General features: G+C 47.2%; 1 protein-coding gene across 2 annotated transcripts in view; it reads right to left on the minus strand.

Moving 5' to 3' along the window:
• The window catches only part of ARHGEF2 (Rho/Rac guanine nucleotide exchange factor 2), a 169,813-nt gene that overhangs the window by 76,206 nt on the left and 68,771 nt on the right, over window positions 1–24,836 (minus strand). The window lies entirely within an intron of this gene.

Consider the following 24,836-nt stretch of genomic DNA (forward strand, 5'->3'; position numbering starts at 1 on the left):
ACTGGGGGAAATGCAGAAAGAATGCCCCTTCCGTGTACCATGACCTGGTGATGGTCTGGACTCAGAGCCCTTCTGCTGTTTGGGAAACCTGCCGCCATGCCTCCAGCCAGCCGTGAGAAAGCACCAATACGTCCCAGTCAAGTAGCAACTGGAGAGGGCAGCTCAGCCCTCGTAGCTCCGTGCTAGAGCCCCTGCTTTGCATGCAGATGGTCCCAGGTTCAACTCCTGGCATCTCCAGGTAGGGCTACGAAGGAATCCTCCCTGAAACCCTGGAGAGCAGCTGCCGGTCAGTGTCGACAGTACTGGGCTAGATGGACCCAGGGTCTGGCTCCTGTGTTCCTACATGTCCCCTGCCGCCCCCATATCGGTGCCATGGGGTTTCCCTACTCTCACTGCACACATAGCCAGAGAAGTATAGCCATTACAGTGCAAACCTACATGCCTACTAAGAACGTAGTCCCATTGAGCCCAACACGGCTTCCTCCCGGATAAATGGGTGTAGGACTGCAGCCTGAGAGACCTGGATTAAAATCTGCCCTCCACCACAAGGCTTACCGAAGGCACTGTCAAGCTTTCCCAAGAGAACATCCTTCTGGAACAGATAAATCTGTCCCCCATCCTGCTGCCCATAAACGACACCCAAAATCCACTGGTGGTGGGGCATCTAATCTAGTCCCACAGTAGAGCAACGTCTGCAACTGACTGCAGGCTGGGAACCTACAGTGACAAGCATGCAATGCAAGGGCTCAGCGGGGCAGAACCAAGACCACGTAACATCTCTATGGAGAAACGCCACCAGCGCCAAACTGGCAGCACAGAAGCTTCTGTGCAAGATGCCCTAACACAGCCTTACCCAACCTGCTGCCCTCCAGGCATGTTGGACTACAATTCCCATCATCCCCCAGCCAATCTGTCCCCCATCCTGCAGAGCCAAGAGCATGATATGCATAGCCAGGCTTTCAAAGTCAACAGCCTACCTCATCAGATGCATGGCATGGACCAGACTGGGTCCCATTAGAGCCTGGGCTTAACTTGTCTCATGGGGGGCTCCTTTAGACATCCTTGGGCAGGGGTCCCCAGCGTGCTGTTCGCCCTTGGACTTTGGCCCCCAAGCTGTACCACCACTCGGTCCTAGGAGACTTAAAAGGCAAGAGTCTGAAGTTGCCATTTTATGGTTGGCTGCCCCAGTTGGGCACACCAGCTCTGAAAGAGGCCAGATTCCTGCATTTGGATTTGTGGTGCCACTCGCCCTCCTCGGCCCTAGTCAAATTCCATCTCGTGATACAGCCATGGCTGACCTTCAGAGAGGAGACAGAGAAGTTGGGACCAGAAATGGCCAAGGTCCTCCACCATCACTCCTTGAAAAAGCTGAGAAAAACTGGCAGAAAAGCTGTGGGGGACAAGGCCAGAGAAAGAGCGTTAAAAAAAAAAATCTTTACGAAGTTCTGAAAGACAATGAATAATTGTGCCCTTGGCAAGCAAACAGATTTCAGGCGATGAGTGTATGAATGTAACTCCCCATATCTTGCAGGCAGGCGAGATTCCTTTGTGTACTTTTCTTTTAAAGGGTTGCACGTTTCTTGGGGAGGATTATGAAGGCTGAGATTGGACTGAAGCTCAAAACAAAATTGCAGGTTCGGAGCTCACCCCAGAGACCTTGCGGTGATCATCTTGGGTTGCTGTTCATGTCATTTATCTTACAAAATTCCCCCCCTCGTTCCAGTATCATGCAGTCCCAGAAAGTATAATAGACATTCCATAACTATTTTATCTATATTGTATTGCGCTGTGGTGGTGAAGCCTCTGACACTGATTGGCTTAGCTGATGTGAATGTCACCGAATGCTCATGGACATGCCAATTTATTGTTGATTGATGAAACTGATTGAACATCTGCAGTCTAGCTTCTCGGAGAAAAGGGAAGCTTTCCTCTTTGGTTGGGCTTAAAACGTCGCACTAAATTTTTTCAGGGGACTGGAAAGATATTCCAGGAGGTAAGGAAGCTAAGGGCCGAGAAGCCCGGAAGCCAGGGGGACTGCAACCAACTGAGGAACCGGAAAGAAGGAAGCTTGGAAATGGAGAACTACAGCAATTTCACGTATTGATTTGAACTAACAGTTAGTTCACTGCTTTGAACTAGTAATATAGTGCTATCGCTGTGGCATTTTACAAATTAATTACCATATGATTTATCACAAGTATTTTAATACCACCCTTCATATTCTCAGGAAACAAAGCAATATATTAAAGAGGAGGGGGTGGGGTCTCTGCCCCTAGAAGCTTACAGGTTAAATGTAGCCCGTGGATGAGACAACAGGATGAACAGAAGGCAATGAATAAACCCATTGATGGAACAAATTACTGCAATGAAAAAGTAACTAACACAGATTTCTATCTGAATTAGTGAAAAGACAAGCAGGGCAGAATGCAATTCATATTTTCCCTTTGTTTTTAAAAAAGCCCCCACCACTCAAGCCTTTTTTCCATGAGAAAAGCATCTCACTACACTTTTAAGGCTTAATCTGACCCAGGCTTCATAGTCCCAGAGCACACCTTCCCTGATGTGGTCCTGGAAAATGCAAAGAAACATTGGAGTACCTTTGAGCATGAGCAGAGCGTGCCTTTCTCGGTCAGCATGGTCAGTCATCCCACCCAGACTGAGATTAGGGGTCAGAGTTTGCAGACAAATTAGAACTCTGGCAGCTTTTTAGAAATGAATAGCTGTCCCTCTCCTCTGAGTTGATGTTCCCTGCATCTTCTCCACCCCTCAAACCCGTTAGGCCTCGCTGTTTGGGAAGGGGCAGGAGGGTAGGAACTTACTCAAGATCACACTGAAAGCCCACAAGATAGCTTGAAACGTTACGCCGGGGATTCCAGGCTCCCGGCTTCTTTGGAACCTCCCAAATGGACCAAGATGGAGATGCTGGGCCAACAACGGGTTGGATTGTAGCAGCTGGATGTCCCTCTCTGCCTGTCCTGGTAGTGTGAGAACAAAATGTCTCCCTGACTGTAGCCCCCGAGAGCCCCCCCTTAGCTCCAAGGCCTCTGGCTGCTCATGAGGTGGGAATTTCCTTTTTCTTGACCTTCCGGGTTATTCATTGACTTAGGTCAACTGGATTCCAGCAGCTGCAGCCTTGCTTCCAAACTCCACACGCACTCACAAACGCACACAGAGAAGACCGCGTGCGCACACCAGCGACAGTTGATAGCAGCAGTGTGTGAACAGATTCAATTTTGCAAAACTTTTTTTTAAACTATGGGGGAGAATAGCCAGGAGCCAAAAGGAAGTTGTCAGAACCATTGGGCGAAGATTCATCACACTAGGACAAAGCTCACGTACTTCGCAATTGTTTAAAATGATCATTTAAATAGAAATTATTATTTTAAAATTAATGTGTCTTCCTGGTGGTTATCTATTCCTGACTCACCCCGACCCCCAATGTATGGACAGTTCTGCACCCTTGGGTGGAGGGTGGGGGAGGTTGATCAATCTAGCTGAGGACCCGAGAGCAAGGACCTCCAGCTTTTTGGGTCGGTGGCCCATTTTGTATTTAGGCAGCATGTTGTGGGGGCTCTCACAAAATGGCTGAGTTAGAGAGTAATATGCACCGGCAAGATGACTTCAGTTAAACAGCCAGATGAACAGCGACCTTCATGCAACTTGGCAGGGGCCATTTCTCACTCGGCTCATGAGTGAGAAAGTGGGGAGAAACATCCAGTTACTCATGAACAACATAATCCTATGCATGGCTACTCAGAAGTAAGCTCTGGTGCATTTAATCGAACTTACCCACGGCAAGTGTGTATAGGATTGCTAGCTTTAAAGGATATTCCCATCACAGTGTCATGGCAGATGTATGACAGATGTTGATGTGCAACTTCCATATCCCTCACCTTTGGCTATGCCACGCATCCAGGGTGGTGGTTGTTTTTCAAAAAAGCACCTCGATCTGTAAACTTCTTGGGGCGGGCGCTTATCCTTTACTGATGTTACTCTGTGCTACCAGAGAGTACGGGCTAAGAGACGGGAGCTGTGAACCCAGAAAGCCCTGGTTCAAATATCGCCTCTACCATGAACTCACTTAAGCAAGCCTCAGTCGCTCGGCCTCAGCCCCACGCCACGTCTACAATGCAAGGACAGCAAAAGCGACCCGCCATCCTTGCAGGGTTGTTGTAAAGATTGCTGAGATAATCCCCAACGTTCCGCCACACCCTAGCTTGACTAGGAAACAGACACTAGGACAGGGCTATGCAAACGAAGGGGTGGGGCTATGCAGATAGGAGCGGGCTGAGTTTTCAGGGAGTAGGTTGGACCTCTGCACCAGCAACAGTGCCGGCACTAGGTTCTGGAGGGCCCTCTGTGGGCCCCCTCCTCCCTCAGTGGGCCCACCTTCTCTCCGCCATGGCCCCCAGCTGCTCCTGCTCTTCTTCCTCCTCGTGGCCGCTGCTTGCTTCCTTGGCAGGCAGAGAGCCAGGGAGCACGTGGGCAGTGGCGTCTCCTGCTCCTTCTCGACACCTCCATTGCCTGGGCCAGAGCGAGAGGCGGGCGAAGACTACAGGCCCAAGGGACTCTTGTCAGTGGGCCCCTGTTGGGCTGCGAGCCCTCGGCGGGTGCCCAACCATGCCCACCCTTGACGCCAGCCCCGACCAGTGTCGCTGTAGCCCTGACGGCACTCCATCCCTTTCTCCCGTATAAGTGAATGGCTGCCATCCATTCCGGTTGGAAAAAGCGAAGCACTGCAGTTAGAAACACCCCTGCAGTGAAGTCCTCCACCTCGGACGCTACACAGCCCAGTCTTCCCTGACAGGGGATGCCGTGTCTGTCTGTGAAGTGCATGCCTGTAAAAAGTATGGCCGTGCCCCAGTCCTTGAGATATAGTAGTCCTTCCCTCTCCACACACATACACCGTTCATTATAATAATGGGCATTTTGCTAGTAGATCATAACAGAAGCGCAATTCGTAGAAGGGCGTTAGTCTCAGAAGCAGTCTGTGTGCAAGCTTCTAATCTGCAAAACAAATTGTGCAAGAATTGGCCGAAGTGGACCTATTCCTCTCCCCCCGCTCCAAACACACACGCGCCTTTCCATGCTACATATGCTGGCAAAATTTAACTCGAGTAACCGCTGGAGAGAAGCCAGATCGAAGTCAAGAAGAAGTAGACAGGAACGAGAGGGGCTGAGCAGAGAAGGGACACAACTGAACAGGAGAGAAAAGCACCTTCCAAGCGGTTTTTAATTGCTGCCTGGTTCGGTTTTTAATTGCTGCCTGGTTCGCTACTGGAACAATAGGTGGGCAGGACAAAAGTCACAGAAAGAGGCAATGTTGCCCGGGGCGGGGAGCAGGAGGCAGGGGCCCCTTGCAAGCTTTGGACTAATCTAGTGTTGTCCAGTTGACTTGCTAAGGATGAAAGGGAAATGGATGCCCATGTTCTCATAATTAAGGGTTAGAGATGAAAGGGACACCTACATACACCTAGTCTATGCTCTGTAAGGATTTCCAGGGAGCCAGGGTGTTTGTCATTAGTTTCATTGCAACAGTCTAAGCATTTTGTGGTGCCTTAGAGATGAACATTCATTATGGCATATGTTTTCATGGACTAAAGCCCAGTGTAAGCTTGAGTCAAGGAAAGTGCGTGCTGTAATTAATCGGTTACTCTTTAAGGTGCTCTGTTATTTTCTCTATAAGACTCCTTTCCTATTAAAAACTTCTTCTATGCACTAACCCACCACTATCACCAGATCCCTATGCACAATCCGAGAATATCTAAGGGCACAATCCTATGAGGGTTTAGACAGGAAAAAGAGAAACAATGGTTTGTTGTTGGGTTGTGAACTCTGAGTTGTTTAAACCATGGGTTGTTGTTACATACGAACCCAAAACTGTGGGTTCGTGGGGGTTTTCGCCAGGCTACAGAGGTGGTGGGAAAGAGCAATAAAAACCCCCATCCACTCTACATGCCAGTACTACAGTGGTGCAAAGGCCTTTGGGACACAGGGAGAAGCAGGCAAAGGAGGAAAGAAACAAAAAATGAGAAAATATACCAGGTTCGTTCAATCATCTGCCAGACAAACCCTAGATAGGGCAACAAACCCTGGGTTAGATAAACCATGTGTTAGCGTGATGTGTGAACCAGACCACAGAAAGAAAACAGGTACCCAGAAATGACAAGTCATTTTTTAAAATCTTGGCTGGAGATCAACTCTGTAACGGTTTAGCACTTTCTAAAAAAAGCCTCAAACTCTGTGTCATTCTTTCCAAATAAAGTTGGCAAGAAGGCCCACTTGGGGTTCTAAACACTGACCCCCCCATGTTGCTCCCCCTCCTTTCTCACCCTCAGGGATTTGGCGTTCCCTCCTGCCAAATAAGCAAGAAAAGCACATCCTTCATCATCCAGAATTTAAAGGAGATGCTAACAACCGCCTTATGGAGAGAACTATATTTATTCCAGGGAACATTGCAGTAGAGAACACCCACAAGCATTCTGTTAGCTCCCAAGGGACCAGGGATGTAGTCCTTGGCTAGGCATACAGATTAAACCTTTAAAAGATAATGGAGAGCAATGAAGAAGGGAGTCGATCCAGGCATTTAGCGCCTGGCCGGAACTCCAGTTTCAGAAGCCAGCCTCGGAATATGAAGCACAACTAGAGTGCTTTGGAGCATCTGCAAAATGCTTACACCTCACCACCAATTAAACTCAATCAGACTCTACGTATCTAGGAAGTTGAGGAACATTGCTGAGCCACTAGGGTTCATTCTGGCTGCCGAAATCATTTCTGTGCCAGCCCTGCCTCTCAAGTTCTAGGTATGGCAGAAGAGGGGGAACGACCCCCTGAGAATGGGCAGAGTTGCTTTCCCTTAGGAACAAGTGGTTCCATAATACGGGATTAAGGGGTAGCACATCCAGATCAGAAAGTGCAACCTCAAGATTGAGTCCCAGAAACGATATTTTTTTTAGAACTTAAGCACTGAACAGCCTTAAGCACTGTGAGTGAGTGAGTGGCCACATTCACACAAAATGATAAGCCAGAATTTTGCAGTGTTTTGATTTATGGTCCACTAGCAGCATATTGGTACATGCTGCCCAATCGCTACAGTAACCAGAAACACCCTATGCAGATGTTTGTCTGCAGCATGAGTAGGGCTAAAGCCCCCCCACCGGAGGAGGTTGGTGGGCATGCAAGCCCCATCTCTAATGTCCCTGTGCCCCCAGCTGCTTTAGATATCTTCATGTCTTTAGGGTTGTAAGTAAGCACGTTTGTCTGAACGCACTTATAGCCCTACCTATGATGGGGAACTGTGATATGACAGGTAGGGCTCTATCAATTGTGTAAAATCCATTCCGTTTGTGTTTCACAGATTGTCAGGTGCCTTTCATTCCGCCGTCTGCCCATCAATGGAATCAGACTTTTTTGTGTCTGTCTTTGCGCAAAGTCGCATTTGTGCAAAGTCGCATTTGTGCAAAGTCGCACATGGGAAAACTGTGCATTGTCACACTTTTGCCTATGGGGGAAATGCGCATTTATGGAGGTGTTTGGACGATCACAGGGGTAAAAGAAGCCATCGTGGCTTTCCCCCCGCTCTCACGACCATGATTTGCAGAACTGCTCGGAATGTAGCATGGGTTGCTGTGTTGGCCAAACCTGTGGCGAGGGTGACTTCTTACCAACGCCACAACCCCTAATACAAGCCATAGGTTGTGGCATAGGTAAGATGCCACCTGAACTGCTCAGGGTTCAGACGACACAGCAACCTGGGCTGCACTGTGGGCAATTACGTAAATCACAGCTGCATGTGCAGCACACATGGGGAGAAGCCACAATGGCTTACTTTACCCCCGCGATCATCCACAGCCAGTCTACGTATAACTTTCTACACTTTTCCAGAGATTGTCTACACAGAGTGTGGGAACCTTTTTCCCGTGGAAGGCCGCGTTCCCTCGAGGGTAATCTGTCGGGGTCTGCATGCCTGTGGTGGGTGGGGCTGAAGCCAAAAGTGAGTGAGCCCACCTCCTTTTCTCTCCCCCCATCTCCCTTCCTGCTCAGAAGGCTTCTGGGAGCGGGCAGATCGCGCTTACCAGAGGCCTGAGCTGATCACTTGCAGAGGGCTTTGGAAATTGAGCAGAGGGCTGCAGGTTGCTTGTCGCTCTCTCGGTAGCACTGCTTTTGCATTTTCATGTCCTAGTGACCCTGCACTATCCATGCCCTGAGGTTAAAATCCTCATCCCTTTCCTCACGCCCTTTTTCTGCAGAGGAATGAAAGCCTAGAAAGCCCAGATGCTGCGTTTCATTATGGCAAGAATTATCAATGCATCCATTTGCAGGAACAGGAAAAAGTGCAGCCGTCGGACCACTCCCATTCCAACAGCCACATTCTTAGAAACTATCATTCAAATTGAAAATGGCTATCTCTGGGTTTCCATGCTTTGTTCGTTTCATTTGTAAGCGCCCCAGACAACAAATAATTTCAAAGCCAAGGGGTATGCATGTGTGTTTTAGCATCACTTTTGAGGGCACCTTCTACATTTATCACACTGCAGCGCTGAGCTACTAAATAAATACCGCCCAGGGCTTCCTGTGTCCCTGCTCATCCCTGGATTATTTAGCCCTTCTTTTTATTCCCCCTGCCCCAATAGAGGCTTCTGGTTTCCTGGTTTTCAGCCTGCCTTTTTTTAATTATCTTCCACTTCCTGCTTAAGTAGAAGCCAGTGGTGCAAGCAATTAATCCCAAAGAGCATTAACCAGTGCCTTAAATTTAAACAGCCCCTGCTGTCTTGATTGAAATACATCTCCCAGCCCTTCAGACATTCACTTGGTTCACCCCCCTCCTTTCTTTTCCATAATGGCTCCATGGCCTCCTCTCCAGGAGTCATTAGAGCACATCATTAAAGCGGCAGCATTACCTAAGGGGCAGCAGAGAGGAGATGGAACAGGAAAAGAAATGGAGGAAAGGTTGTAAGCTGAGCCCAGGCAAAACGTAAAAACAGTTAAAATATCAAAAGCGCTAAAAACATAAACACAATAAAATAGCAATAAAAACAACAATAAAAGCCAACAATAAAAACAGCAACAGTTAACAGCAGTAACAGCAACAATAGCAGTCATATCACAAGAAGGCCAAGGTAAAATAATATGTTTTCAAGGTCTGCTTAAAAGTCTGCAATGATGGAGCATGGCGGACCTGCAATGGCAGCTTGTCCCAAAGGTGTGGGGCCACTGCAGAGAAGGCCCTCTCATGGGTGGTCACCCACCTAACTGTCATGGGTGGGCAAATGGGAAAGGCCCCTCTTTCTCTTTTTAAAGTGTGGGCAGGACGATATGGGTGAAGGCAGTTCTTCAAGTAATTTGGTCCTACTGTATGCAGTGGCGTAATGATCAGTTCTGAAGTGCAGGCGCCCATCATGACCGTCCTGATAGCCACACGCCCAAGGAGAATCCCAAATGGCAGGCGGTGGGGTTGATTCATATCAACAAACTAGTTCTAGCGGTTTTCATCTCCCCCAGGAGCAAGTCTTTCCTAAAGCTCATGGGACTTAATTTCCCCATGCCAGAACATGCCATCTCCCAAATGCTTTGCATGACAGCAGGCAAGAAGAGATTGTTGCTGGGAAAATTCATTTCCTTCCAGGTGCTGTGAGGATTGCAGCTAAGCCCAGAGGGAAGAGGGCATTCTGAGGGGTGGCGTTGTCACACGCCCTCAGCGTCTCTGCTAATGAAAAAGTGCCATTGCTGCCTCCCTGCAAGCCCTGGCGATACCTCACCACTGTTTCTATGCATATGCAGAGCGCCTTTCCCACACTAAAAGCAGCCTTGGTCCCAAAGCACAAGAGGAGGGAAAAGGGGGAAATCTCAAATAGCATTTTGATTGCTCTATGCAAAGTTTTCAAGGCCCACGGCCAAAAACTGGGGGGGGGGAGCAGCGGAAGGGAACAGGAATCATTACAAAACAGCCAGAATATAAATACTGCCTGCACACTTGTCTGTATAATCACCACAGGTTGAAAGGGCAAGGGACCAGGGATGTCAGAGAATTTTGCCACGAATCTCGGGGAGGCCAAATGCCAGCGCATTTGGCCCCCCGAAATCGGTGGCGAAATGGTCTGCCCCTTCCCCGAGACGGGACTTACCTTGGGCGAATCTCCCTGGCAGCGGCGGCTCTGGCTGCGGTTCGGCGGTGGTTCGGCGGCGGCGGCCAGTCTTCCGACCGGCTGCCACCACCACCATTTCCAGTAAAAAAACAAAACAAAACAAAAAAATGTGATAGCCTATGAAAAGATTTACGTAGCCTGTCATGGCTAGATTTTTAAAAAATACCGTGATAGGCTACATAAATGTTTAAAAATTAAAACATTTTAAAAATTAAATGATTTAAAAAAAAAAACGCGCGTACACAAATAGCAGCACCCATGGGTGCCGCCATTTGTGTTCCTTATTTTGGCACGTCTAGTCTACGTAAACATTTACGTAGACTATGGCGAAAATAAGGGGAACGCAAATAGCGTAGCGTCTACACTATTTGCGTTCCCCTTATTTTCGCCGTAGTCTACGTAAATGTTTACGTAGACTAGACGTGCCAAAATAAGGAACACAAATGGCGGCGCCCATCGGTGCTGCCATTTGCGTACGCGCGGTTTGGTTTTGTTTTTTTTACTCAGCCGTGATAGGCTACGTAAACATTTACGTAGCCTATCACGGCTGACTGCAGGGACGCAAATGGCGGTGGCTACGGCCGCTGCCATTTGCAGACCCGGCTGGCCAGGATTCGCGGCAGGAGGGACGAGGCGACTCCCCCCGGCCAGAATTTCGAGGGGAGGGACGGGGCGCCTCCCCCCCACCTCGAATCACATTTCGTCAAAAGGTAAGTGACTTTCGTGCATCCCTACGAGGGACTGCCTTTTAAAAATGAAAGCTGAACATTTAGGGGAGAGGCCTGCAATATGCCTGAGGGGGCCAGGCACTCACTGCCCCTCCCCCTGTAGCTGTAGCCCTGCAGAAAGGGCTTTCAAACTAGATCAGTATTGACCAGTCAGCCTGAGGAAGTGTTTGGTCGAATCTGAAAGCTTGCTTTTAATAATACAGCCAGCCTTTTCTTTCCTGTACCATATACTCAGCTGCATATGTCTCCGCAAGCGGAGGAAACTTACAGCATGTGCTGTTAGGCACAGACATCGTCTTCCTGAGAATCTCAGCTTGCTTGCTTGCTTGCTTGCTTTTTTAAAAAGCCAATTTCTAGTATGTGTGGATGTGTTAATAAAATACTGGTCTGAAAGTCATGGGTGACTATTGCCAATATCTCAGAACCAAGAGGGTTAGATTTCAATGCCCTGGGTAATTTTTTGTTCTTTTCTGTGACTAAATGAAAGCAGAATGAAATTATGCAAAATAAACCATACGCAAAAGGTGCTCGATTTGCACAGTGCAGACAAGCCACGGCACTGAAATTTCCTTAGCGTGCAATTTGGACATCATTCCAAAGGATCTTCTCACTGCAAAGTCTACGTGGGCCTGACCATTTCTCCAGCCAATTCTCTGAACACGGAAGGCCCTCAAAGTCAGTTTTGTGTCTATTAGTGCTTGAAATATAGGATATAAAATGTGAAAAGCAGAAATAAGTGGACCTAGGCAAAGGAGAACAACCAGCTGTCACAGAGCCATTCTTCATAAGTAGTGCCTTAATAAGACCAATCCTAAAAGGGAAGCGATAGTGTGTTCCTGGCCAGGAAAGACTGGAAAATTACAGAGGAAAAAGAATGTCTTTTCCTGAGGCCTGAAACACATTTGATAAGAATGAAATGAAATAAAAGCAAAGGCATTCCACATACAATAAATCCGCTCGCTGTACGAGTAAGACACACAAAAAGGCAGGAAACTATGATGCAATGCAAATAGAAAATGGGCTGAACAAACGGTGCTATGTTGTCACTCAGAGTGGAGAGGGGGGAGGCTTTTCTGGGTGGGGGGAGAAAGAGAGAAGAGAAAGCAAAATGGTTTTCTTTCCCCCACAAGGGAAGCTGCATAAAGGAGCACTAGCAATCGCTGCAGCATCAGTGGCCAAACGCAACAGGGCTGGCTTACCACATCTTGAAGTAAGTGGCGTAATATGCATTACTATCTAAAGATGGGAGTTCCCATAAGACCAGTCTAAAATTATGTAAATCCCAAATGGCTTGTGGCCAGGTTACCTGAAGGATTGTCTCCTCCCATTTATACCTGCTTGGACCCTAAGATCATCTCCAACTCATTCTCTGGGAGCCCCCACCAAAGGAAGTGATCTGGGTAGCTACTAAGGAGAGGGCCTTTTCTGCTGTGGCACCCTGGTTGTGGAAAGAGCCCCCCAGAGAGGCTCACCTGGCGCCTGCACTGTGCTCTTTCCAACACCAGGTGAATACCTTCTTTTTTCCCCAGGCATTTTAATCCTTCTGTTTCTGTTGTCTTAATTCTGTTTCTGTATTTTACATCTTTGCATTGCTGCTAGGTTTTATTTTGGCTTTCATTTTTATTTTATACTGTAGTTTTAGACGTTTATGCTGTATTTTCATGTTGTAGTGTATGGTTTTAATTGCGATGAACTGCCCAGAGAACTTTGGCTACCGGGCAGTATAAAAATGTAATAAACAAATAAAATAAAATGTAATGGCACCACTGTGCAGAGCTCAGGGAGAGAGAGAGAAAGAATAATTTCCATAGACTGGTCAGGTTCACCTGTGTCAAGAGGACATATCTTTAAAAGGGTGGCTGTTCCAAAGACAATAGCAGGTCTGCCACAAACATACCTACGTATCAGTCTCTGTCAATTATCTGAAGCTGCCTTCACCGGAACAAAAGGCCTTCTAGAGAACAGAAAAAAGTGTGGCCTATCAAGCCATTTCTAGCACCCCACCAGACACCCCCCCCCCATCTGCTGCTGTGGAGGCAATGCCTGGGGTTTCCCTTGCTAGCACTGTAAGCCTTATATTGCAAATGAGGGATGGGTAGGGATTTCAGCGAGGTTCAGGTTTGATAAGTGTTTACCAGAATTAGCGATGTTCTCCATACTGAGAACAAAAAGAACTTGAGATTTTAAAAAACTGAACGTGCGTGAAACCAAAACTCCAGCCAGGCCCGGAGCTTTGAATACGTGGCTTTTCAAAGTCTGGGTTTGAATCCCTGTGTGTTCAACCACATTAGTGCTGAACTAGGGCACTAGTTTCTTCTGACCAGCTCCATCTTTAACAGTTAAATGGCAGGTACGTACATTATGGTCATCTCCATGCTGGGAAGAGCTGTACCTACTGAATTTGGCTGGTTCATGAGAATTTCATTCAGTTCGTTTTGATAAGAATTCAAATTAATTTCATTCAGTTCGTTCTGATAAGAATTCACGGCTATCCATGAATGGAAACTGTCCTCTATATACCAGTTGCTCATGAACATGGGCGGAAGCGTGCTGCTGCATGCATGTCCTGCTTGTGGGTTTCCTGCGGGCAGCTGGCGGGCCACTGCGTGAACAGAATGCTGGACTAGATGGACCCTTGGTCTGATCCAGCATCAGGGCTCTTCTTATGTTCTTAAGCAGGACTGAGAATTTTCACTCCCAAATATCCCTTCCGAGATCCTTTCTTTCAGCCCTGCCCCACCCCAAGCTCTGAAAGGTCCCTTATTTTTCTACTCCGTAGAGAGGATGGTGTTCCTAAATAAATAAAAAATCATGTGTGGGTAGTTGTGAATGGTCTTGCAGTCCCGATAGGGTCAAAAGGTTGCTTATCCATTTAGAAAAAGCCAAAAAATAAAAATAGCCTTCAAGGTTCTCCTCTGCTAGAGTGTTTCCAGGTTGCAATTTGGAGATCCCATCTGCCTCTTTCAAAAAGTCTAAGTCAGGGAGAGAGAGTGTAGATTCTGGGTTCCCTTCCAGACAGTTCTCCTTCTAGTTGCTATCTTCCCAGGTCCCAAAAGCAGTTCCGTTTTGGGCACTGCCAAGCCTAACAGCTAACAGTCGGCAATTCTCCGTCACAGAGTAATGCTGCTGCACCTGTTGATTTTCTGCAGCTGTTAAAGGCACAGGAGCTGCGCCAGAAAAAAAATGTGGTAATGCCAAGACCAATAGCGTCATCTTTCTGGCACCATGTTAAGACTTTCCTCTACTCCCTGGCATTTGATGGCGTATGATGAAGCTTTTAATGTCTGTGTTTTATCGGGTCCCAGTATTTTATTCTAACTGCTTTAGCGGCTTTAAAATGTTTTTAAATGTTAGTATGTTAAAGATTGTATATTATGTTTCTGTGTATTTTAGATTGTAATTTTTTGTGAACCACCCAGAGAGCTTGGGTATTGGGCAGTACAGAAATGAAATGAATGAATGAAACAAGATTTTCTGAGGAGCATTCCCCGTCAGGGTGGTGAATGGAGTCCACCACGGTTGCCCAGATCTGGAGAAAATTTGTACACTTTACACCATGGATGGGCAGAAGGTAGATCTCCAGATATTTTAGGCTGCTATTCCCATAAGCTTTGTGGTTTTAATTTTTGTGAACCGCCCAGAGAGCTTTGACTAATGGGTGATACAGAAATGAAATCAATCAATCAATCAATCAATCCCTGCTAGCATGGCCAATAGTCAGGAAAGCTGGGAGCTGAAGTCCAAAACACCTGGAGATCTACTTTCTGCCCACCCCTGCCTTACATAGCCCAATCAACCCACATCTGCTTTAAAGTCCCACTGAGTTTAATGGAGCGTACTCCCAAGTTCATTGCAAACATTACGAAAAGCAATGTTAAAAGTTGCATCCATGGGACCATGCTGCAGGGGGTAGCTGCTCCTTTCATCGCAGAAGTGAGATAAGAAAAGCGACGCATGGCTGAATTCACGCTTCCGTGCAGCTCTGTTTAAAAGTGAGCCAAAGAAACTTACCCGAGCGGAACTACCCACAACTGGCATCATGTTTACACCAGACTGCTGAATCCTGGTGCACACTGTGCTCTCAGAACAAATGCCTCTAAACCTCGCCAAGGCAAGCTTTTCCGCACGCTTAAATTGGGCCTGAAAGTTATGTGAGCCCTCCGAGGCTCTGGATCTTGTAAAGCTACGAAATCCACAGAGAAGGGAAGAGATGGAAGAAACTTTGCCTTTCACCCTGTGTGGGAACTTGTTCCCTGCTTGCCCCTACCACCACACCCACCCAGCTGTTGCTGCCGCCGCCTTGCAACGGCTGAAATTACAATCTGGCTGGAAGAAGTGGGGAGGGGCCCCAGGAAGAATTAATCCCCTTGATCTCTCCTAGCAGGTGCACCACGGCAGCAGCATTAGTGATGGGAAAGGATCGTTTTTTCTCCTGCTCCGCCGCCCCGCTCTTTCCCCCGTCCCCGAAGACCAGCTCGCTCGAGACACTACCAGTGTGCTGGCGCTAATAATTTAGCATGCGGGTCAGCGCCAGGTTAAATCCACTTCAAAGAGCATTACATCTGCAGCATCTGAACAAAAAGCATCTAGGATTTGGCTCAGGAGCGGTAGGAGCTTGGAGGATGAGTACTCACAACCAGAGGCTCAGCCCTAGAACCTATTTTCAACAGCATGGAATATGGGAAAGCATGTTAAAGAGGATGAGCATGGCTACAGGGCCTTCTGTAAGGACATCAGAAGAGCCTTGCTGGATCAGATCCATCTAACCAGTTTCCAGCAGAGGCCAGCCAGATGTCTTTGGGAAGCTCACAAGCAGGACATTTCTTTATTTGTTAGATTTGTATACCACCCGACTGGCAAATGCCCTTGAGGCTGTTTACAATCATAAAAAATCAAACAACAACAAAATAACCAAAGAAAAAACACAAGTATCAAAGGAAGACAATATTAATCATTAAAAATATTAGCAACATCAAGGAGCAAACAGTCAAATTAATAATCAGAGCAACAGGTTAAAAGATTAAAATGCCTGCTGGAAGAGTATACAGCGTGACATTAGGTGGATTATCCTGGGAAAGGCATTCCACAGACGGGGGCCACTACAGAGAAGCCTCTTTCCCTGGTGACTGCCTGTCGCACCGTTGTGACAGTGGCACCCAGAGAACAGCCTCCAAAGACGAACTTAGCAATTAGGCAGGAACATATGGGAGAAGGCATTCCTTCATGACAAGACATGAATACAGCCTTTGTTATTATCTAGGTTTGGCCCGGCTGCTTTTATCGCATCAGAGTCTCCATCGTTATTCACACGGACCTTTTATCCTGCTATTGAGATCGCTCACACATGGAAGTTTGTGGGTCCTTTAGATGACGTCATCAACCGCCAGGGCCTTTATTCCGTTTTTTAAAAGATCGGTGATAATGAGCTATCAAATTACAGTGCTTGAGTTCCACTTGAGTTCCCTCCGTGAAAAAGGAAAAGCCGCAATAAGAGCAACTAGACCAATGAAACATATAGAAGACTCAGATAAGGGGGAAAGGGAGGGGGAAAAGTGAGGGGAGGAAGCACGTGTAAAGGGATTCCGTCGTGATCCTGCATTTAAATGCAGGATTTTAGGTTGGTGTCAAGATGCTGTTATTGAGGCTGGTCAGGCAACGCAACCCACAATTTGTATTTATAAATACTTGTTATTAGTAAATAAATGTTATATACGGGTTTTAAACAGGAATGGAACAGGGAATTGGATTGGCCCATTCTGCCTAATCAGTGGATTGCTGCTTTGGTGTCTATACTTACTGTGTCTATGGATCTTGGGCTACGTCTTATTCAGCAAAAACTCTTATTTTGTGTCTATTGGACCCCGCAACATCTCCTGAATAAGGGATTGTGTAATTCGGCTAATGGCTGGTGCTGCGGTGCAGCTAATGCTTCTTTTAAACATATGTTTTGGCAAAGTCCAGAGTTGCTTCTTTGGGGGTGGAGGTTATTATATGGATAAACTGTGTACTGGAACAGTCTTTAATATTTGCTTATGTACATGCTCTTTTAAATTATTTACCTGCTTCATGGAAATTAATGAGCCGTCAGCTTATTCTCCGCACACTCTTGACAGCTAAAAGACTAATATTGCAACATTGGAACGATAAACACTCACCTCCTATAATGCAATGGATTGAGGACCTCATAACGCTTTCAAGATTTGAATGGGTGGCATACAGACACCACCTTCAAATGGATACTTATTTGGGTATCTGGTCCATTTTGTTGAAGCCCATGTATAATTGCTAGAAAGTTGTATTTTCATATATATTCATTTCATATATATTCATTTCATATATATTCGTTGCTATGGATATATACAAATTTAGGTATGTATATTTTTAAAAAGCTCAACAAACAAGAAAGAAAAAAACAGATATAAAAAAGGACATGAATACAATAGCCTTCCTATCTGTCTTCAAGAGTTGGTACTTTGAGGTAGACTGTCTTTGATTAGGGGGGCTCTGCTTATTTAGATGCTGTTGTTGTTTATTTGCTCAGTCGCTTCCAACTCTCCGTGACTTCATGGACCAGCCCACACCAGAGCTTCCTGTCAGCCATCGCCACCCCCAGCTCCCCCAAGGTCGAGTCCGTCACCTCCAGAATATCATCCAGTGGCTTTCTCTAATCCAGGGGTGGGGAGCCTATGGCTCTCCAGATGTTATTAGGACTCCAACTCCCATCAGCCCCAGCCAGCATGGTCAGTGGTTAGTGATGGTGGGAGATATAATCCAATAACATCTAAAGGGTCTCAGGTTGCCCCTCCCCGGGGTGTGATCTTTTGTTTAAGCCATCAAAGTTTGACTACACCCAGGAGTAACCACAACCTGATCCTCCACACATCTAAGTTTAGGCAATGAGGGTTTATGCAGGCTTGAGCCCCAGCACCTATCCTTGTAGGTGTGAACCACTTCCCACCTGACCAGCCATCTTTCACAGCTGTTACCTCAGTGTGGTCCCCTACTCCTCCGTCAAGAGGTCATTGGTATTTATAGCAAGTTGTGCTAAACCGACTGCTCTGCAAGAGGAAACTCATCCAGATCGAGCTACCCCAAGCTTCCCCTGCAAGCCATCAGGGACTTCTCTGCAGGCAGGAGACTTCCCCCTCTTTCTGCGGCTGTGAACAGAGCAGGGCTCTCTCTCTCCTCTGTCTCATCAGTCACCTTATCAGACCCAGCCTCACTCAGGGGCTCTTCCTGGGGAGGGCAGGCCCACTGGAACATCAAATGGAAAGCGGGTTTTTCCGACAAGGAGGATGGAAGCCAGAAGCAGGATGAGGGTTTGCGGGCAGGGGGCTGTTTCTCCTGTCCGCTTGCCTTCTTTCTGTTGTTAAAGAAGGAACAGCTCATGCACAGCCCGGCGATACCAGGGTAGGAGCCCTCAGTCTAAAAAGAGCAACTGCAGAAGCAGAAGCCCTCAAGCCTCAAGACAAGAGGGACCTTTGCTAGTTCTTTCTGCAAAAGACTCGAGGCAAAGGGCAATTTAGATGCAATGGTACCAGTGGGTAAGGCTACGGGTATAGCCCCATGGGCTGCTGTGACATGTAAGTTAGGGGTGGGCAACTTGGGCCCTCCAGATGTTGTGGCCAGCAACTCGCATCATCCCCACCATTGGCTATGCTGGCTTGGGCTGATGGGAGTTGAAAAGTGGCCTAGAAGTCTTTGTAATAATAATAACAGCAGCAGCAGCAATGGGGGGAGGCGGTCTCGGAAGGGGCTGCACAACAGTAATGGGAAATGGGAGAAAGAAAATAAAAATGGATTGTGCAACCCACCCAGGAACACACAGGGGCATGCCTGTAGGTCAGGACCCCCAGTCTGAGAAGCCCTGTCCCAACCTGATTCAAGAGGAAGGAAGCTGTGGCTTTCCTTCCTGGTAACGTTGCCCTGTGCTTGGTCCTGGGACGGTAGAGCTGTCTGTCTTGTTCTCTTGGGTTGAAGTAACATCCCAGTCCACAGATTCATAGACATCACATCCATGCAACTGTGCGTGAAGATCTCTGCATGCTTCTGCTTACAGAAGGGCTACGTGGTGCTGGGCTAAGGCAAGGTAGGCGGAGGATAAAGTAAGTTTAGAAGGGGGCTCAGCTCCAAAAATGTTTATGAACCCCAGAAGTCAGTTTCTGCACTCATACACACCCCCTCTGTGCAGGCTGAATGCTGCTGGTGGTGGTGGTGGTGATGGGGCAGGGTCAGAAAATGGCATGGCCAAAAGAGGGTGTTAACTGCACCGGATGTCATCAAGCCTAGGTGCCCCTGTTCACACGCTGCAGCCCTCCAAATAGCAAAGCGTCTGGAGCAGAAGCAGTTCTCTCAAGGGAAGTCATCTGGAGCTCACATGACAAATGAGCAACAACCGTGTGCGCCTCTCACACTGAAAACAGAACGAGCAGGTGGCATTCAAAATGCGTTGTCATCCGTATCGCATGGCTTACCACAGGGGTGTGGAACTTCAGACCCACGGCCATACTTGGCCCTCTGGGGTTCCCCAAATGGCCATCCCCCCTTTCCCCTGACTGCTGATCCTCCACCAATTGCTGGTGGCTTCCCGGCTTTTGCACAGTTTTCCCCCCATTCTAAAAGGTTGAAATGTCTCCCTGATGATTCCTTGCTGGCAGTAAGAGCTTTAAGCTGCAATATGCTGGTATTTGGGGGGCCCACCCCCTTTTGCCTTCCCTCCCCCCACTGAAATGCACCCCTCCCAAGAGCTTCCCCGAAACTGAAGCTAGCCCTCTGGCTGAAAGAGGTTCCCTATGCCTGGCCACAGCTCTCCCAAGGTCTCAGGCAGGGAAAACCCTTACCCTGGGACCTGCAGCACACAAGGGTGGCGTTCTATCACTGGACTGTGCGTAAGGATGGGTGAACCTGTCCGTTTCAGGTTCTCACTCTTTCAAGTCTTCAGTTTGCTCCATCCCATTTCTGCATCTGATTGCAATTTTTTTAGAAGTCCACATGGAAATTTGTATACATTTTTGTATACATTTCTTTTAATCTATGCATTTTTGTCTGCACTTCTGCCTAATGCAGGGGTTGCAACATGCAGCCCACAAGATGCATGCCCCCCTTGAGTCTAGCCCCCCCCCCCTCTCACCACCATGTGGAAATATGGTGGTGCGGGAGCAAAAGATTTTGGTTTGCTGAATTTTAGCAACATGTCCATTGTCCCTTTTCAGCCTCCATCGCAGTTTGCTGCCAAATTTTTTGCCAAAGCAAAAAGTGGCAAATTTTTTGGGTGCTGTTGCACCATTAATTTTTGGTGGTGTAACCGTGGTAGCAGCAGGACTGCAGCCAGCAGAGGTTGCAGGGGGTGGGTGGAAAGTGGCCACCAGCCACCCCGAAGTTGCCTATCCCTGGCCTAATGGGCCTATTTTTTGCAAGCAGATTTTCCTTATATAATGGACTTTGGTATGTTTCCTTCTGTAACATACGCATTCTTGTGCGCACTTTTTGTTTGGGGAACTGCATCACAATATCTGCAAAAGTGTGAATATTGAAAGACAACTGCATTCCGGTTTGCAAAATGTAAATTCCGGTTTCTCAAAGTGCGAACTGAGCTAAATTCGGCCCTGTTCCTACTTTTGGGTCCTTCCCAAGAGAAGGATATTCTGTGGGATAAACTCTGCTTCCTCTTAGCTGGGGAAGCACTTCAGGATGCAAACCCACAGTCTCACGGGCTTAATCCTAGCCAAGGCATGAGGAGTATCCCAGCAGCACTGAATACATTTGATATATTTGGGGTTGGGTTGGGGGGACCAGCTTAGTTAGTGTACTGTTTAATAGATGTCACCCACAATCAAATTGTGACATTTCCCTTTCCATCTACTCCTTGTTCTTTTTCTTAGCTCATAACTGGAGAGGAAACTGGCATCACATGGCAACCTGACGCCATGCATAGCCTCCACAGAAGCATTTAGAGAGAAACGCCAGGCACTCGCCTCCGTTTCTTGGCTGGAAAATCCTGAGGGGCAAAATGATTAGGAGCCCCCCCCCCCCCCGCTCTTCCTAGAATCATGATCTGTTTTGGAGGGTGGAAAGAGAGGAAGATGAGATTCTTGAACAGAGAGCACATTTCTCTAGTTCCCCCCCACCCCAACATCTCCCCCCATCCATCTCCTTCAACCCTGAGAGATCTTTAGCCTTAAGAAATATGACTAGCCCTGACTCGGTTTGCTGATGCAGAAAGCAGGCAGGGAAGCAGCCCAGCACTCCGGGAAGTGGTAGGCATGAGTAAGCCAAAGGTATTTCTGAAGAACTGAGTCAGGATTGAGCTGGAATGTCTACATCAGACTGGGGAGGGCTGTGACGCTGGATGTAAGAATGGAAAAAACATCAAAGCTTAACCTACACGCAGCAGCTACAAGCATCTTGATGCTAAAGAATGTTTTTAAGCAGTAGGAAAAGGAGATGGATAAACGCCCATCCTTCTGAGGGGCAGTCAAGGGCAGACACTGGATGGACACCCCCCACACACACCTGCTCAGCTCGTGAGCAAGCCCTACACACTCAGCCTCAGTTTTGCACCTGTAAAATGGGAAACCACTTTATAAATTGTTGGAGGAAAAATTAAACGTGGGCTGTAACTGTAGGTTCTTTTGTACATATGGTGGTGCTTTGCCTAGCATGTGCCACCGTGGCCACTTGCACAAAACGCCAAGCCAGAATTCTTCAGAGTCCTGGCTTATCGTTCACAGGCAAGCATGCTGGACTAGACTGAATAGCTGCACAACGTCTTTTGATCGGTAGCGCTCGGAGCCCTCTGTCTGGAAGTACCCTCTGTAAGAAGAACAGAGGAAGGTGCCTTGCACCGAGCCAGACGCTGGGTCCATCTAGCCTACCACTGTCAACCCTGACTGGCAATGCCTCTCCAGCGTTTGGGGCAGGATTCTTTCCTAGCCCTACTTGGAGTTGCCGGGGGTCAAAACTGGGTTGTTATGCAGCTCCTGCATATCATTTTGTAAGCCGGTACAGAGGAAAACCAGCTGATTTCCCTCCTTCAAGCGGTTCATTCTTAAAGTATCTGAAACTAGCTGTAAACCGGCTAAACAACATTTCAGAACTTTTCTCCTTCCAAAAGTGTCACCTTTCTATTCCCGTCATCACAACTCCTACTTGCAGGAACAGCTTACGTTCTAAAATGAGAACTCTGTGGAATCATTTATTTTTAATAAGTCACATGCAGATCTTTGCTCCAAGCAGGTCAGACAATGTAACTTGCTAACAATATATATATATATTGACAAAGCAAAAAAAGAAGCAGTCACGGCAACAAGGCAGTCATGTGAGCCCTAGAGAAACTTGGTGGGTACAGGGAGAACAAGTCTTAAAAGGGAAATTTGCCTTTCAGTCCCTCTGCCTGGGATTCTTAATTCTCCAGAGCTGGCCCCAGATATTTCAGTGGCAGAGGCAGAACATCAAAATGGCACCCGTCTTTCTGGAAATCAACATGGGGCATAATCCAGTGGGATATTTTCCTGAAAAAGCCCAACTGAAATGAATGGACCTGTCACTCTGGGTAGCCACTTTGCCTCATGGTTAGGCATAGGTGAGCTGCTGTCAGGAGGAATGGTGAGAGGAGACCCTGTTTGCCATCAAGGCTTGGCTGTTTCCACCGCCTTGCCATGTCTCCAGCACTAGAAGCCATCATAAAGAAGCTCCTGCTTCTTTTGAGGTGTGTGCGTGTGCGGGGGGAGTGATGAGACCCCAATGAGAGGAAGGTCTTTTTCTGCTGTGCTTGAAGTGCCTGGTGTTTTTTTTCCATTCCCTTTTTGGTTGTGAGTGGGATGTGGAGGAGGTCTCTTACTGGGCTTCTTCACAGGGGGCTTTTATCCTGCAATTGAGATTGCTCATTCACAGAAGTTTGTGGGCCCTTTAGATGACGTCATCAACCTCCAGGGCATCTCCCCTGCTAAATGGCCTTTATTCCATTTTTTTAAAAGATCGGAGATACTGAGCTGTCAAATTACCCCGCTTGAGTTCCGCTTGAGTTCCCTCTGTAAAAAGAAGAAAACCTGCAATAAGGGGAGCTAGACCACAGCGCCATCTAGTGGCTGTATAATGAAACATAACGAAGACTCAGATAAAGGGGGAAGGGGGGGAAGAACGTGTAAAGGGAGTCCACCGTGATCCTCCATGTAAAGTGGAAGCAGAAAGCTCCATTTTAAATGCGGGATTTTAGGCTGGTGTAAAGATGCTCATTGTTAGGTCTCTTAACATGAACTGTTTAGTGAATCGTTCAATGCGATTATAGGTCATTAATGCTAGTGGATATTGTTAGCTGGCCTATTGGTATGTCCTCATGCTTATTTTCACTTTTACATGTTTTAAATGACCTGCAATGGAGTTAATGCTGTATTATAAGTATGGCAATAGTATTTGCGTGTTTTGTTAACCACTTTGGGCACAATGTATTGGGGAAAACGCGGTACAGAAATAAACGGACTATGACCATGTGTACTTCTACGATGCCATCAACGATGCTGGTTGAATGCCCTAATACAGGGCTATGAATATACTATGGTAAACAAAATAAAGAGATAAAGAATATCCAAATTCTGCACCAAGGAAACAGAAAGCACAGTTCTGTGACCCAATTAAACATGTATTACATTAAACAAGTCAACATGCAGGGTCCATGTTACATAATCTAGTTCTCCTCTTAGCTATGGAGAGGAAGAAAAAACTAATTTCAGCAGTGAAAGCACCCCCCACGCCCCACACAGACACCCATGACCACTCTAAGTCCAAATTAACCCTCCCCCTCCCCCTTTGGACTTCAGTAGGCATAGCCTTCCTGCTCTCAAGCGTATCTTTGCAGTCCTAAGGGCTAGAAACATGAGTTCTTATTTTGCTAAGAGTCCTTTTTCTGGATTCTACAACTGCTACTAAGCTCTTTACTCATGCACTGCAGTTGCAGATACATGGGATACAAACAGCCTTGCTCAGTTATGGCAAGAGGTATCCGGGGATCAGTCACAGGAAAGATAACCCTGTCTGATCTATGCATTCTGCAAATGAAGAGGCAAAATTCTGAACGGTAGCACTTTAAAATGCAAGTACAAGGTGCCCTATTTTTGAATGCCCCCCTGCATTGAAAAGAACAAGCAAACAAAACAAGGCACTCCTTCAGTGAAATGGACTAGCACATCCAGGAGCCAGTGACACTAGGCTTTTCTGTTTGGTTTCCTAATTTACTTTATATAGGAAGATTTTTACATGGGAGAGCATTCAAAAATAAAAGCACACACACCTGAACACAATCTGAAGTGGTACAGGCCTTATTCTACCTATCTAGCGCCTCATTCTGCATAGCATGGCCCCGAAATTCTGCCACCTCTAAAGCCGACATTACAAGACAAGAACTTGATGGTGAGAAGTTAACTAGTATAGCATTATGCCCACAGTTTATTAGCAGAAATGGGCAGGGGTCGAAACGGGCTGGACCTGGTAACTATACCTATCATGCACAGCGCTGCTCATGCAAAAAGAATCCAGACTATATTAAAATGGTCCCAGGACCAGTATCTCTCCCCCCCGGTATACTATTCAGAGTAGGGTTCTCAGGCATAAGGACTAGAAGCCTTATATAGGGTTGCTAGCTCTTAGGGCATGACCTGCCATTTCAGGACTTTAGCTTCTTTCTTAGGGTCATCGAATCATAGAGTTGGAAGGGATCATTTAGGCCATTGCATCCAACCCTCTGCTCAGTGCAGGAATCCAGTTACAGAATCATAGAGTTGGAAGGGTCTTCAGAGGAAGTAGTAAGAGTTTAGGGCGAGGGGAACGAGCCCAGGGGTGAAATCACTTTCCGCTTGGCTTGAGAGCTTTTGTTGTTAGCTCCACCTCCAGTGCTCAAGAAGCTCCACCCCTGAACCACTGAGCAAAGCCAGCCTCCACACCCTGAGGAGCGAGATGCTGTCTCCTATCC

This window comes from Heloderma suspectum, chromosome 17 (assembly GCF_057233095.1).
Source record: "Heloderma suspectum isolate Gila_16-S chromosome 17, 16-S_ref, whole genome shotgun sequence".
Taxonomy (NCBI): Eukaryota; Metazoa; Chordata; class Lepidosauria; order Squamata; family Helodermatidae; genus Heloderma; species Heloderma suspectum.